We start from the raw sequence: 14,656 nt of genomic DNA on the forward strand, positions 1-14,656 counted from the left end.
AGTTTAAACACCATCATAAATTACATTTACATATCATCAAATATGTATTCATTCATGTCATTAAGAAGTTCCATATCCTCTCCAGAAGTGGGACTGGGAACATTGCTAGCATGTCCACTTGAAGATCCACCTATTGGTGACTCCACATCAAACAAAGTCATATGAGACATGGCATTCAATGTCATGTCCAAGTCAGGCAACTCTGGTTCCACGTCCCATAATTTGGTGGCCCCAAATTTGTATTCATCTCTCTTGTGTGATAGAAGTCGAAGGTTTGAATGAACATACACTAGTTCCTCGGCCTTCTTAGAGCCCAATCTGTTTCGCTTCACTGAATGGATGAAGCCGTATGTAGTCCAATTCCTTTCTACTGAATAGGAACTAGCAACTTGTGACAAGATCATGATGGCCAATTTTTGGATATGTGGAAGTACGCCACCATAGAAGTTCCACCAATCAATTGGACTTAATCTGGTCTTGTCCTGCATATAATCAATATCACAACCCCAACCCTCTGATCCCACAAAATGAGAAAACTTTGCACGAATCCGAAGCCCAAATGTTGGGATCTACAAAAAGCTTTCTAAAAGCATATTAAATCCTTCTGCGACTTCTGGGTCTTTGTTTGGTGCGGTTCTTTCTGGATCACTTAGCAACTCTGCAACTTAATATTTTGGATTCACTGCATAGGCCAAAATGTGCAATGGGGTGGTCATCTTGTTCCACCTTTTGGTCAATATATCTTTTACTTCTCTGTAAAAGAATTCATCTGGGTCATTCTCTTTGGTATTTATAACCAAACTTATCTTCTCTATCATGGAATCAATGCCCTCATACACCTCTTCCAAATTAGGCATATCAGTGTCAAACATACGGAGCAAATCCATAATTGGCTTAGTAAATGCCAAGAGGTACTCCACCCTATCCTACCATTCATCATCAACAACCAATCGTTTCAGTGCTTGTACTCTATCAGATTGGGATTGCCTCCATTGATTCCAAAGAGAACTGCATACCATTGATTGTAATGCATCTTTCACCTGCATAAGCTTTGTTAAGACTATGATGTGAGAAGCAAATCGAGTCTCGGCAACCTGCAGGTGCCAAATTGCCAATTTTTCAAATTTCAACAAATTAAAAATCATAATTTGATTGAATAACTATTATGATTCCCAAATCATGACATTCTAGAATCCAATTTAGATATTTGAATTTAGGGTCAGAAATTAGAATTTATGAAATAAAATTTAAAGTATAGGTACCTTAAGGAGCTCCAACTTCGCAAATTCCCTGTAGATGCCTTGGGACATGTGGTGGTTTGTGATGAAGGCTTGAATTTCTTTTGCCTCTTCAAAAATAACTTGAATCCACTCAATTTTCTTCCCCATCTTGCTCAACATGCAGTTCAATGAATGTACATCACAAGGGGTCCAAAAGATGTGTTGATATTTGCCTTCAATAATTAGGACTGTTGCTCTACACACCATTGCATTGTTAGTTATTACCTGGACAACATTTTCAGGCCCCACCAATTCAATTGCTTCAATCAAGATGTCAGCAATGAATTGAGAATCTTTCATCTTCTCTTCACAATCCACTGCCTTCAAAAACATTGCCCCATGTGGGCTCTGAGCAATCACATTGATCAAAGGCCTATTTCTTTGATCTTTCCATCCATTAGAAATGATGGACACCCCTGAAATGCACCATGAATTACGAATGGGGTTTAATTTAGCCTCCAAATCTAACTTTTCAGCACTCAACATTGTGGTGCGTACCTTCTCATATCCAGGGCTCTTGAACCCTCTTGGGGCTTCATTCACTGCTTTTATCATCTTTGCCCAATAAGGAGATCACACAAAGTTAAAGGGAAGGCCATTTGCATAAATGCATTCACCTATAACTGCATTTGCTATCTCTCGAGCATCATTATTAAAACTCCTTTCAAGCGGTCCCAAATTAAACTGCTTTGAACAAACAATTCCATGAGAATGAAGTGGAGGCTTTGATGAAGATGCTCCCAACCTTGTTGGGTGTTTTAAATGGGAGGCAAGATTTGCCTCATTTGTTTTAGAATTTGCCTCGCTTCGTTCTTTATGATATTTTGCAAGTTTTACCTTGCTTAAACCATTTCCATCTGTCCCATTTTGTTTAGGTGGGCCACTGCATATTCGAACCCCATTGCCTTTTAACCCAAACAAATGTGCTTTAACCCTTGTGTATGATCTCTTATACTCCTTTTTACACTCACTGCAAACCCATGCCATTGATCGCCCTCGGATCTTCCCAACAACAGTTACATATTTCCAAAGTGGTGACTTTGGATCAACTTTAGGGGCATATTCAATTTCATGTTCTACTTCCTCTGCCTCATGAATGGCTGAACTTGAAGTTGCCATGAATGATGATGATTATGTAATTTTGTAAATGAAATTGCAAAATGAAATTGACAAATATGTATTTCAAAACAAGTTACAAACTTACAAGCCTTGAAAAAGAACAATCATTATTAAAACTTGTGATTGGACTTGTGTCTAATATAGAGATAAGATCAAGTTGGCCTCATTTCCTATATGACACAAACTAATGGTTGCTATTTTCTATTTCAATGGTGGTGCATATCTCAACTAACTTGTTTAAACTTTAAAGTATTTATTTCAGGGCGCAAACTAAAGTTTATTTAGAATATCACAAATACTTTAATACTTTATCATGTTCTGTCCATTGAAATTCTCATCAGATCTATCAACTTTCAAGTTACTGTGGTAGCCAGGTGAGGCACTGAGGGTCTTTGCCACCAGATTGAATCTTTAGATTAGTCTCTCTGAAGTTTAAAAGTTATTTAGTTTAGTCAAGAATCACAAATGAGATATTCCAACTACTAAATTATGCTCTGCAAAGCGTTACTTATAGAAAAGCATATAAAACACTACAAAAATCATAGAACTGTTGATTTGGGGTAGCATCGGATGTGCTCTAGCCACGAAATTTGGTGGAGAGGTTGGGGTACATGAGATCTCCAATACCCAGAAAGGGTTTGGGCAGATTTTAAACAGATCATGAGATATTAAAATAATTAATATTTTTAATGGAGTCCCTAAGTCTAAACTTAGGGAAAATGAAATATTAATGTCTATTAATATGAATCTGTGTTAGAGTGGTTCAAAAGACATGGATTAAGCCAGATCTAATCTTAGTCGTTGATTAGGGACTTAATCTTGGCCGTTGAGATGTCAACAAGAAAAGTATAAGTGGAGGCTTGAGGGCCACTTGGAGAGTACACCAGATGATCAGTAATTCTATTCTCTAGAGCATGGTTTGCTAAGAGAGATAGAATCAGTGATCGGGAGAGCAACTGAGGAGCATTGAGTACAGAGAAATAGAGAAGGTAGAGATTGTGCCGGGAGAGCAGCACAACAACCAAGGAGGGTGACGCAGAGCCAGCAAGGGCTCACGTAGGGCCATGCAGAGGCAGCCAAGTGTTGCGCAGAGCACCAGAGGGGCTAGCGTAGTTGACACAGAGGCTCCCAGAGCTGATGCAGGGCCTCCTGGGGCTGACGCAGGCCTAGAAACGCTGATGCAGGGCGAGCGTGAGACAGAGGGGTTGATGCAATCCAGTTTGGGCAGACGTTGGGGTTGCAGGAGCAGTTTTGTGCTGAGGCGCTGCCAAAAAGATTTTCTGGGGTTTCAACCAGGAGATTTCTCTCAAACTGTGAGGTATAGTTGCTAAAGAAATTTTTTGTTGGGTAGGCCAGTCTCAGCACCCAGATTGTACTCTGATATTGCTTAATAAGAAATCCCTCATATAGCTGCACTGGTTTTCCCGCATTGGGTTTTTCCGGGGACATTGGTCCAAAAATAATGGTGTTATGTGGTGTGTTTGTTCTTGTTTCTTTTAGTAGCTGATTTGTAATATGTTGAGCATGCATTGGTGTTTCTTTTCAGTATTTACTTTGTAAATAACTTGTTAAAGGAAAATAACAAGTAGGTAGGAATAAATCAGAAAAAGTGCATGAAGGGTTTCTAAACTAAGTAAACTTAAAAAATCCAACAGGGTATCAGAGCGTGATTGCAGATCACAGGAGGACTAAAAGACATTAGTCGAGCGGAGCAATAGCAACAGAAAACAACTGTCCCGAGGTGTCAAAAGCTGTTTCTAACAGCGCAGAAGCCAAGGAAGTGTGACGTAGAGCCAACCAGAGCCACGCAAAAGAAGCCGGGAACTGCGCAGAGCCTCAGAGAGGCCAACGTTGCTGACGCACAGGGCCATAGGGCTGACGTAGGGCATCCTAGAGTTGACGCAGAGCCAGCGTGGGGCAGAGAGGGGCTGACGCAGTTTATAGAGAGGCAGTTGCTGGGGTCTAGAAGGCTGTAGGAATATTGCAGAGTGGAGCTGGTGAGGTATTGTAGTCAGAACAGTACCTGACAGAACAGGGCTAGAGGAGTTGTTACCGAGGGTTTCTACCCGAGGAACCTGGATCAGTAGTGCAGTTGCACAAGACGATCAGAAGAGAGGGCATCTCGACAAGCGGCAGAAGGATTTCCAGGAGGGAAATCAGGACTCAGAGGGAGTCTAGAAGAGAACTTCCAGACGGGAAGTAGAGACTCAAAGGAGTTGAACAGAGAACTTCCAGGACGGAAGTAGAGTAGCGTCATGGCACTATACGGGGTAAGGGACCAAGATAGATTGGACGGAACATCGAACTTCGCAGTCTAGAAGGCTAGAATCTTATCAGTGCTTGACAGGAATCGTGTCAAGAACTTTTCCTTGAAGACAATAGCTATCCCAGTCGACCCAAATGATAATGACAAGTACGAAGAGGCGATGATGAGGGCCAAGTGCATTATCCTTGACAGAGTCAAGGATCATATGGTACCACATATAGCCGAGAAGGAAATGACAGTTGAGATGTGGGAGGCTCTCAAGAACCTGTACCAGCATACTCCTGTGCAGAGAAGAATGCTGCTCGAGAACCAGATGAAGTCGTATCAAATGAAGAAGGGTCAAATGATTGACTCCTTCCCCGAAGGACTAAATGAGATCCGAGATCAGTTAACTGCTATAGGAGCGACACTGGATCAAGAGCTTATGGTGAGGACAACCCTGAATGCTGTCTCAGAAGAGTGGGAAGTGTTTGTCCAGAGCATCTTGGGCAGAGGGACTCTCCTACCTTGGGACGAGATGTGGGCAGCTCTTCGCCAGGAAGAGATCAGATAGTAGTCGAAGACAGGTAGCAGCAGCAAAGCGGTCAAGGTCGAGCAGGAGGAGGAGGATGTGGCCCTAACATCTGAGGGAAAGCAAGAGAAGCAGAAGAAGAAAGATCTCTCCAAGATCAAGTGCTTCCACTGTGGGGAGATGGGTCATTATGCGACCCAGTGCCCAAGGAAGAAGAGTAAGGGAGAGTCTTCCGAGACTAAAGCAACGCCAACACAAGCAGAGAAGGAAGTTTTGACAGACGATGACTGTGCCATGAGTGCACACGCACCACTTGAGCGGAAGTGGGGAGACATTGAGCTGTAGTCAGGAGGAATACAGGCGATGAGGGGCAGGATCTTTGAGGTACCCAGCCTCTTGGATTAGACCTTGCTACAGGAGCCTCGATGAGGAGTAGCAGGACTGGCTGAGTGGGTAGAGACAGATGCAGATGGAGCAGCAGAGAGAGCTACAGTGCAGGAGTCCCGAGACAACGCAGAGCTAGCAGGCTGCAGCAATGCGAGAGGCACAGGAGTGTTGCACCAGTGCAGGAAGGCACAGAGAGGTGTGCAACGGTGCGAGATGCAAGGAGTTGTTGCAGCAGCGCAGAGGTCAGAGATAGGGAGCACTTGTCAGCGGTAGAGGGAGCTTCAACATCAAAGGGTGTTTCTAGCCCAACAGGGAGGTCAGTTGGGAGATCAGTTACTTACTTCTCAGTAACTGAGTTGCAGTGCAACAGTGGGCAGCACGATGCAGCATGATGAGAGGAGGTGCAGTGCGGATGCAGTGTTGGGAGAAAGGACCAGCAGCAGCACAGATGCAGAGGGAGCTGTCGTACAGATGCAGCAGTGGCAGTGGCAAAACCATGGGCAGCAGTACAGGAGGCAGCAGTGCAGAGGATGGTGGGCAGGAAGGCCTAGCATCAACACAGGTATCGATGCCGGATGATCAGAGTAATACTCAGTGAGGAGTATTGTTAGAGCACAGTCCTCGCTAAGAGGGAGTGTTGTTTTGGGATAGCATCGGATGTGCTCTAGCCATGAAATTTGGTGGAGAGGTTGGGGCACATGAGATATCCAATACCTAGAAAGAGTTTGGGCAGATTCTAAACAAATCATGAGATATTAAAGTAATTAATATTTTTAATGGAGTTCCTAGGTCTAAACTTAGGGAAAATAAAATATTAATGTGTATTAATATGAATTTGTGTTAGAGTGGTCCAAAAGACATGGATCAAGCCAGATCTAATGTTAGACGTTGATTAGGGACTTATTCTCGGCCATTGAGATGTCAACAGGAAAAGTATAAGAGGAGGCTTGAGGGTCACTTGGAGAGTACCCCAGATGATCAGTAATTCTATTCTCTAGAGCGGGGTTTGCTAAGAGAGATAGAATTAGTGACCGAGAGAGCAGCTGAGGGGCATTAAGTACAGAGAAATAGAGAAGGTAGAGATTGTGCCGGGAGAGCAGTGCAACAGCCAAGGAGGGTGACGCAGAGCCAACGAGGGCTCACGTAGGGCCACGTAGAGGAAGCCAAGTGTTGCGCAGAGCACCAGAGGGGCTAGCGTATCTGACGCAGAGGCTCCCAACGCTGACGCAGGGCCTCCTGGGGCTGACGCAGGTCTAGAAAGGCTGACGCAGGGCCAGTGTGAGACAGAGAGGGGCTGACGCAGTCTAGTTTGGGCAGACGCTGGGGTTGTGTTGTCGCGCGGATTGGCACGACAACGCTCAGACCGGGGGCTGTCACTCTGATCCCCGATCCCTCCGTTTAAGCCTGTCTCCCACGGCTAAGGGGGGTAGACCCTGTGAGGTGATGGAGGCCAACTGCACTAAGATGCACTAAGATGATTTTATTAATTTGATAGATCAGTGCCTTAAGAGATTGGTGCTTAAATGATTACTAGCTAGATGATATAAGAACATGAACCACAGACAGCAATCATTTATCATCAAATAAAGAGAACAATGCTTTAAATATCCAGTAAAACCACAAAGCTCTTCAAATAACGATATCCAGCAAACTAAGAGAAATAAATTGCTTTAAACAACAGCGAAATTAAGAGTCATTAACCAGATATCAATTTCATATCCCGACTTTGGAAATTTTAGATCTCAGCATGAAAGATATAGCATGAATAAAAAGACTGGAACTGGCAGAATAATTTCCCACAAAATTTTTTTTTATACTTTTTTAAAATTTTTTTTTTTTAAATCTAAAAGCTAGAACTAATTAAAAAATAATTAAACTAAGCTAAATTAAAAATTAAAACTCTAAATAAAAAAAAACCTTTTTATATACTTTTTCTTTTTAATAAAAAGATTAAAAAAAAAAAAACCCTAAAAATCTAAACTAAAAAAAATTAAAAATTAAAATCTAAATCTAATTAAAACAAATGAAACGAAGTTGAACTCTAACTAAGCCCTAAAAGTTTTTTTTTATTTTTTTTATTTTATTTTTATTTTTTTTATTTCTTACTTTTTATTTTTCATATGAAACAAAACCTAAAAAAAGAAAAGTGAAAAAATAAAAAGTCTAAATTTAAACTAAGGCAAACTACTCTAAAACTAAAACCAAATGAAATCTTTATATTTTATATAACGAAACTTTAAAATTTAAATTCAATCAACGTCTAAACTAAAACTTAAAGAAATAAAATTTTAATTCTAAAATGAAGTCCGAAAACAATTACGCTACCCTAACAGTCAAAATCACGCAAGCATATTAAGTTTAAACGAGATGAGAAACGACCTGCGGATACGATAGCAATGGGAGAAAGCAGCTGAAAGCCGGAAAAACGCAGGGCTAAGAGAGATAAAACCTGAAGAATGCCAAACGAATTCGAATGCAGTCGATATCAAATCTTCTAACTGTAACAGCTCTTGATACCGTCGGCGGCTAAAATGAATCGCAGCACTGCAGGGCTCCGTAACTGATCACCGTTTTTATGAGCCAGTTATCATGTGCATAAAAAATGCATCAACGTCCTCATGGTCTTAGGCAAGCTAAACCCACGAAAATAAAAGACGGGAACCGACGCTGTTTGAGGAATGGACTGTCTGCAGGCGACGGAAGAGAGGGAACAGCGTTATGCCCTCAATGCGTTCACTTTTCAAGCGATTTCCAAAACTGTTACAGGTTGGTCACCGGCGGATGGGTTTTCGTTTTGCAGTCTAGAAAAATTTGAATTTCTCACTGTTCAGTGCAGAGAACAAACAATGGCCCGTGTAGAACGCTGAAATCATGAGCCGGCTTGCAATGGCTAGCTTTGCTTGCTCTAGAATCGAAGTTAGAAATTTTGCTGAGGCAGCAACTGATTTGACTTTTGCAGATGGAACCCTCGCAATAGATTCCCAGATCTGAAAAATTTTAAACACCTGAAATCCAAAACAGGGAACCTGCCAAAAGAAATTATACAACTGAAAAATCCCAAAGCTCTAGAAAGTATATGCGAAAAGATAAAATCCTTCAAAGCTTGAGTTAAAACACAAAAATCACAGCCCTAGAGCAGCCAGATTTAGCAATGATTACAGTAATACTTTTGAAATATCAGAAACTTTAAATTTTGCTGTGAACAGACTCAAGAAAATCTCTCATGTAAACCAAGAAAGAAAATTTAAATGATTAACCCAGGGCAAAATCAGCTGGGCTCTGCAAAGAAAAGCCTGTGGGAGTCGGCTGGTTCAGCCTAGAACTTCCCCAAACGCCCACCAATATTCTTTACTAAAAATTTTTCCTGCACATCTCAAGCAACCATCAGCAAAGAGAGCAAGAATGCTGCTAGATCTCAGGAAATAATGGAGATACCTGCCATTATTTCAGAAACCCTAGCAACACTCAAACCCTAGCAAGTGAACAAGATACCTGTGCTCACAATACTCTAAAAACAAGCTATTATTAATGGCTGAAAACTGAAATATGCAGAAAAATAAGCATCTCACAGCAATTCCAGAGAGTAACACCAGCAAGATTTGGACCCCAAAGTCTTCTTTTATTAACCAGAAATCAGATTACAAGAGAGCTTTTTCAGTACTGACTCACAGATCGAATGAATCTGAAATGACCACCTAAGACCCTATATAAAGGAAATGATCCCAACGGCTAGTTCGAATGATCCATGTAGAAATGATCTCGACCGTTGATGAGGATCAAGACATCTCTTGATCTCATCCGTCGATTTATTCACTTAAAATATTATTATTTTATTAGTTAGAGTTTTTGCTTTATTTTTTATTATTTTTTATTTATTTCATTTTTAAAATTTTAAAATTTTAAATTTTTTTATTATTTTATTTCATTTTTTAAATTTTTAAATTTCTTAATTTTTATTTATTTTATTATTTTATTTCATTTTTTAAATGGATCATCGAACTAAGCCTTCGGAAACATCACCTAGGACCTAGGACTTAGGACTCATGAGGGGATTTAAAACATTTTCAACCCTCAAGACACATTTCATGATGACTTTTTACAATTTACATCTCAAGGGGACAAACCCACTTAATACAGACCCTCACAAAACACCCAGTTCTGCGACACAACTATAATCTAGCAGATCAACACACTAGGATTCTCCTAAAGTTCTAATGACAAAATCCATCCCGGCTTTGGGGTCAGGTTTGAAGGAAAACTCTGCCGATCCATGGATCGGTGAGACGAAAAACCTTCCGGGACGTAGATTACCACTAGAAAGTTAGGTCCACCTAGGCAATACACATACACGACTCATGTCTGCTAAGATTATTTACAATTCATACATGCAGACTGGGTTTACAATCAAAATGATCAAGCTGCTAATGACTGCAGGATGGCGCGGAAACGCTGATCAGGTGCTGCCCCTTTTTGCAAAAAAAAAGGGGGTGTACTGCATGGGTAGTTGACCAGTAGTGGTCAACAGGTTGTAGGAGCAGTTTTGTGCTGAGGAGCTGCCGGAAGGATTTTCCAGGGTTTTAGCCAGGAGATTTCTCTCAAACTGTGAGGTATAGCTGCTATGGAAATTCTCTGTTGGGTAGGCCAGTGTCGGCACCCAGATTGTACTCTAATACTGCTTAATAAGAAAACCCTCAGATAGCTGCACCGGTTTTCCCGCATTGGGTTTTTCTGGGGACATTAGTCCAAAAATAATGGTGTCATGTGGTGTGTTTGTTCTTGTTTCTTTTAGTTGCTGATCTATAATATGTTGAGCATGCACTGGTGTTTATTTTCAGTATTTACTTTGTAAATAACTTGTTAAAGAAAAATAATAAGTAGGTAGGAATAAATCAGAAAACGTGGATGAAGGTTTTCTAAACTAAGTAAACTAGAAACTTCAACAAGAACATGATGAAGAAAAAGAGAGATGTTTCATGCTACAATTATTGTAAGTACATTGGACATCCCAAGGGCCAAGGATGAACACTGGGGGCTACATTGTGAGAAACGTTAGAAGTAGAATATGCCAAGGCAGGGAGAGAGATATAACACTACTTGATAGTGTCGTAAGGCATTTCTTTGATGGAAATTGTGCATTATGAATGTGCAAAGACATGAAATTTTCAAATTATTTGCCATTAAGATACAGATCAAGAAGGATCTTATGATTGCACTGTGCAATATTTGATATTGGTGGCCAATGACAATAAATAAATATAACCTTCCCACAATCTTGCATCTTGAACGGTTGAACCATACTCTAATGATAGTTTGCTATGTTAGTTTTATGACCACAACAGGAGTGGCATTCTCAAACAAGTGTGGAAGGACATTGAGGCTTCATTGTGCACAAATACTGTGTGATAGGAAAAATCAGGGGTGCAAAGGTAGTGGCATGAAATATTGATGCACTATTTTGACTCTTGAGTTGTTCGGAGAACTACACAAAATGCCTCCAAGCCATGCAAGTGAACACTACATAGTGTTGCAACAAAGAGTTGTTCTACCGAATGAGGCATTGTGCACGACCCCTTCATTGAAAAATGAAAAAAATAAAGTAACAAAATACAATATCTGTTCAGAGCACTTGCAGAAATGGTTTGGTAAAAATGGTTTTGGTTGTTCCACTCACAGTCACTCGACGCTCCAGTCAACGGTGGCAGCTCCAGTGAACGATGACGACACTCAGCACTCCAGTCTCATAGTCGGTGGCTTGGCAGTGGGCACTCACAGTCGACGGCTTGGCAGTCGACACTCACAATTGACGGCTTGGCAGTCGACACTCACAGTTGACGGCTTGGCAGTCGACACTCACAGTCGGCTTGGCTTGGTAGTCGACACTTAGCAAAAATGATAAACGTCAGCAAAATCGATCAACGTAAATAAAGGAAAACCGTAATTTGTAAATAGGTTAGGTTCCGGGCCCGACTCAGTTAAAAAATTAAAAGGCAAAATGTTCAAATCCGTTCCTGGCTGCCAGAAATGGTAAGACGTTTTCCTATTTGGTTCAACAAATCGTGAAATGTTTTTCGTTGAGGTGGATCCATTTCATAAAAACCTAAAACGTATTCATTGTTCATGGAAACGAGCCGATTTTCATCAAAAACGCCAAAACAATGTTTCAGATCCACACCTGTTGTTTCCGAAAAAAAGCTGCCCAAAAACATATTCGACCCGTTTTTAATGCGTTTTGTATTGGAAACCAGATCCAAAACGGAGAATGTCGTTTCTGGGGTGGTCGCTTGGTGTTTCCGACAACTTAGAAATCGAGTAAATGAGCTTACCAATCATGTACCACAAGTGGGGACTTCATAATGGCCTGCCCTCCTATAATGGGCTTCGGGATGTGTGAATGTCTCCTAAATTCCAAATGGGGTTAACCAAGAATCCTATGAGGTGGTTTCTACTTCTAAAGGGGATAATATATTCAAGGTACATCCTTCAAAAGGTGGTGGCATGTGATAGATAGGTGAAAATTCCTAGATCTAACAATCTCAGGAATCCTACTGCAACCAGCGAAATCTACTTTCCTAGATTGTAAATAACATTACACACTTATTTTAGATTTCTTCATGAAATAGTGAAGCAAATTACTGAAGCAGCCTACGCTAATTTAATTATGATTTTGAAACATAGAAATTGAGCAAGGAAAATAGAAACACATAGGACACAATTACTTTTGGACAAAAATTTCCCAGAAAAACCCAATGCGGGAAAACCGGTGCAACAGCTCTGAGGATTTTATTATTATGCAGGAGAAAATATGAGTACAATTCTAGGATGCTCAACTAGAAATCTGATACAGAGAGAATATTGAACAAAATATTGGTGAAATGATCTCACCTTGTCACTAGAGAATCAATGACTGATCCTGCTGCTCTAGAGGCTCTGCGTCACCCTCTGCGTGGCCTCTGCGCGTAAATGCGTCACCATGGGCAGTTTCTGCGTCACCCCTCTTGGGTATTATGTTGCCTCTCCTTTGGATCCTCTGTTGGATGAGAAATCGACTTTCTGCCTCCCAGACTCACACCCTGGCTTTCGACAACTGAATTTCGACTTCCCTCAGCAGGAACTCGACTTCCCCTCAAGGACTGCGCTGCCTCTGCATTAGTACTGCACTGCCTCTATGCCAGTACTATGTAGGCCAACGTCAATATTCCTCTCGACGTCTTTCTGTTCTCTCTCTGCCCCGTACTCTCTGGAAATTCCTTCTTTCGGATTCTCACTATCCCTCTGCTGCAAGAGATTTCCTCAATCGATTTTTCTTCCTTAGAACTTTTCACTTTAGAAAATCGATTTTCTCTATCTCTCTGTATGTTTTCCAAATGACCCTCAAGCCCCTTCTTATATCTTCTTGTTGGACAACTGACGACCTAGGTTAAAACATAATCAAAGGCTCAGATTGTTTTGGCTTGATCCATGGCTTTTTCTAGAAGTTTCACCCCGAATTAGATTAATACCCATCAATATTTTAATTTTCCTAAGTTTAGACTTAAGAACCCCAATAAAAATATTAATTATTTTAATAAAATCACTTATGGGTGGAGTTTCCCAAAATGGTTTCTGGGTTCTTTGGAATACTTGTGCCCAAGCCTCCTTGCAAAATTTGAGGCTTAGAGCACATCCGATGCTACCCCAAATCAACACTCCCTGTCTGCATACCGCTCTGACTCTGAAGCATCGTCTCTGCGCTTTGATGTCTAACTTGCTGTCCACCAACTATTGTGCTGCTGCTGCTACTGTACTACTGCCTTTCACACTGCCACTGCCAATGCTACATCTGTATTGCAACTCCCTCTCAAATGCTGCATCTGCCATGCTGCTAGCACTGCCACTGCTAACACTGCATCCGTACTGCAACTCAGTTGCTAAGAGGAGCAACTGAAAACACCCAAAACTGGATAAGTATTTGGTGGATACTCCTCGATGCTGAAATCCTCACTGCTACTAGTCCCATGCTGCCTCCGAAGCCACTGCGTTGCTAAAGCTCTGCATTTTGCCTCCTCGCACTGCTGCCTCCTTGCTCTGTGTTGCATAGTCTCTGGCTCTCCTAGCCACTACATCTGTTGAATCAAAACTCCATGGCACCAACGGAAACTCCACCATCCCGCTACTACTGATCATGGGCTCCCGTAGCAAGGCGATGATCCAAGAGTTGGGCTCCTCAAGGATCTTGTCCATCTGTAGCTCTATCAAACTACAGTTCTATATCAGCCCACTTCCCTCCTGGAGGTATCTTGGCTATCATGGCGAACTCCTCCTCCTGTTGAATCTTTGCGGTTGCAACCTTGGGATCATGCTTCTCATCTTTGTCCTTTTTCTTCAAAGGACATTGGGATGCATAGTGGCCCATCTTGCCACATCTGAAGCACTTCACCTTGGAGACGTCCTTCTTTGTCTCTGTTGCCTCTGTCGTCCCTTCAATGCAAAGGTTGCTTTATCGTCTTCCTCCACTTTGGGCGTCAACCCACAACTGCTGCTACTGCTATCAAGTTTGACCTTGAGCAGGTCTCTCCTCAGCTCTTCTTGTTTCAGAGCTGCTGACATCTCGTCCCAATTTGGAAATGCTGCTCTGCCCAGGATACTTTGGACAAAGATTTGCTAATCATCCAAGATGAAATTTAGAGCCAGTCTCACTAACTCTGAATCCTGATGTGCATGTCCCGCAGCTGACAGCTCATCACGAGTCTCCTTCAGTTTCGTGAGGAACAGATCCACACGTTCTCCCTTCTGGATTGGAGCAGATCTCAGCTTCTGCTCGGAAGATCTCTGATATAATGTGGCCAAGGCATCCCACATCTCCTTATTGGTCACTTTGCTTGCAACGTGGTACACCACGTGATCCTTGACTGCATCCAGGATCATCCTCTTTGCCTTAGCCATCTCAGCTTTGTACTTCTTTAGCGGATCTGCATCCGCCGGGACAACGACCACATTATCAATATACGTCTTGAGGGCATGCTCATTTAGCAAGGAAGTCATTCGAGCCTTCCAGATGGCATAGTTGGGTGCCCCGTCCAACCTGTCCTAGTCCATCTACTCCAAAAAACTGTT

The 14,656-nt window shown here is 41.8% G+C and overlaps 1 protein-coding gene across 3 annotated transcripts in view; it reads left to right on the forward strand.

Annotated features, from left to right (window-relative positions):
• Positions 1–14,656, forward strand: part of LOC149169504 (S-adenosyl-L-methionine-dependent methyltransferases superfamily protein) — a 182,109-nt gene that overhangs the window by 148,797 nt on the left and 18,656 nt on the right. The gene's annotated exons all lie outside the window — the stretch shown is intronic.

This window comes from Pinus tabuliformis, chromosome 4_2 (genome assembly GCF_031772625.1).
Source record: "Pinus tabuliformis cultivar Carrire ecotype Pingquan chromosome 4_2, CPIR1, whole genome shotgun sequence".
Taxonomy (NCBI): domain Eukaryota; kingdom Viridiplantae; phylum Streptophyta; class Pinopsida; order Pinales; family Pinaceae; genus Pinus; species Pinus tabuliformis.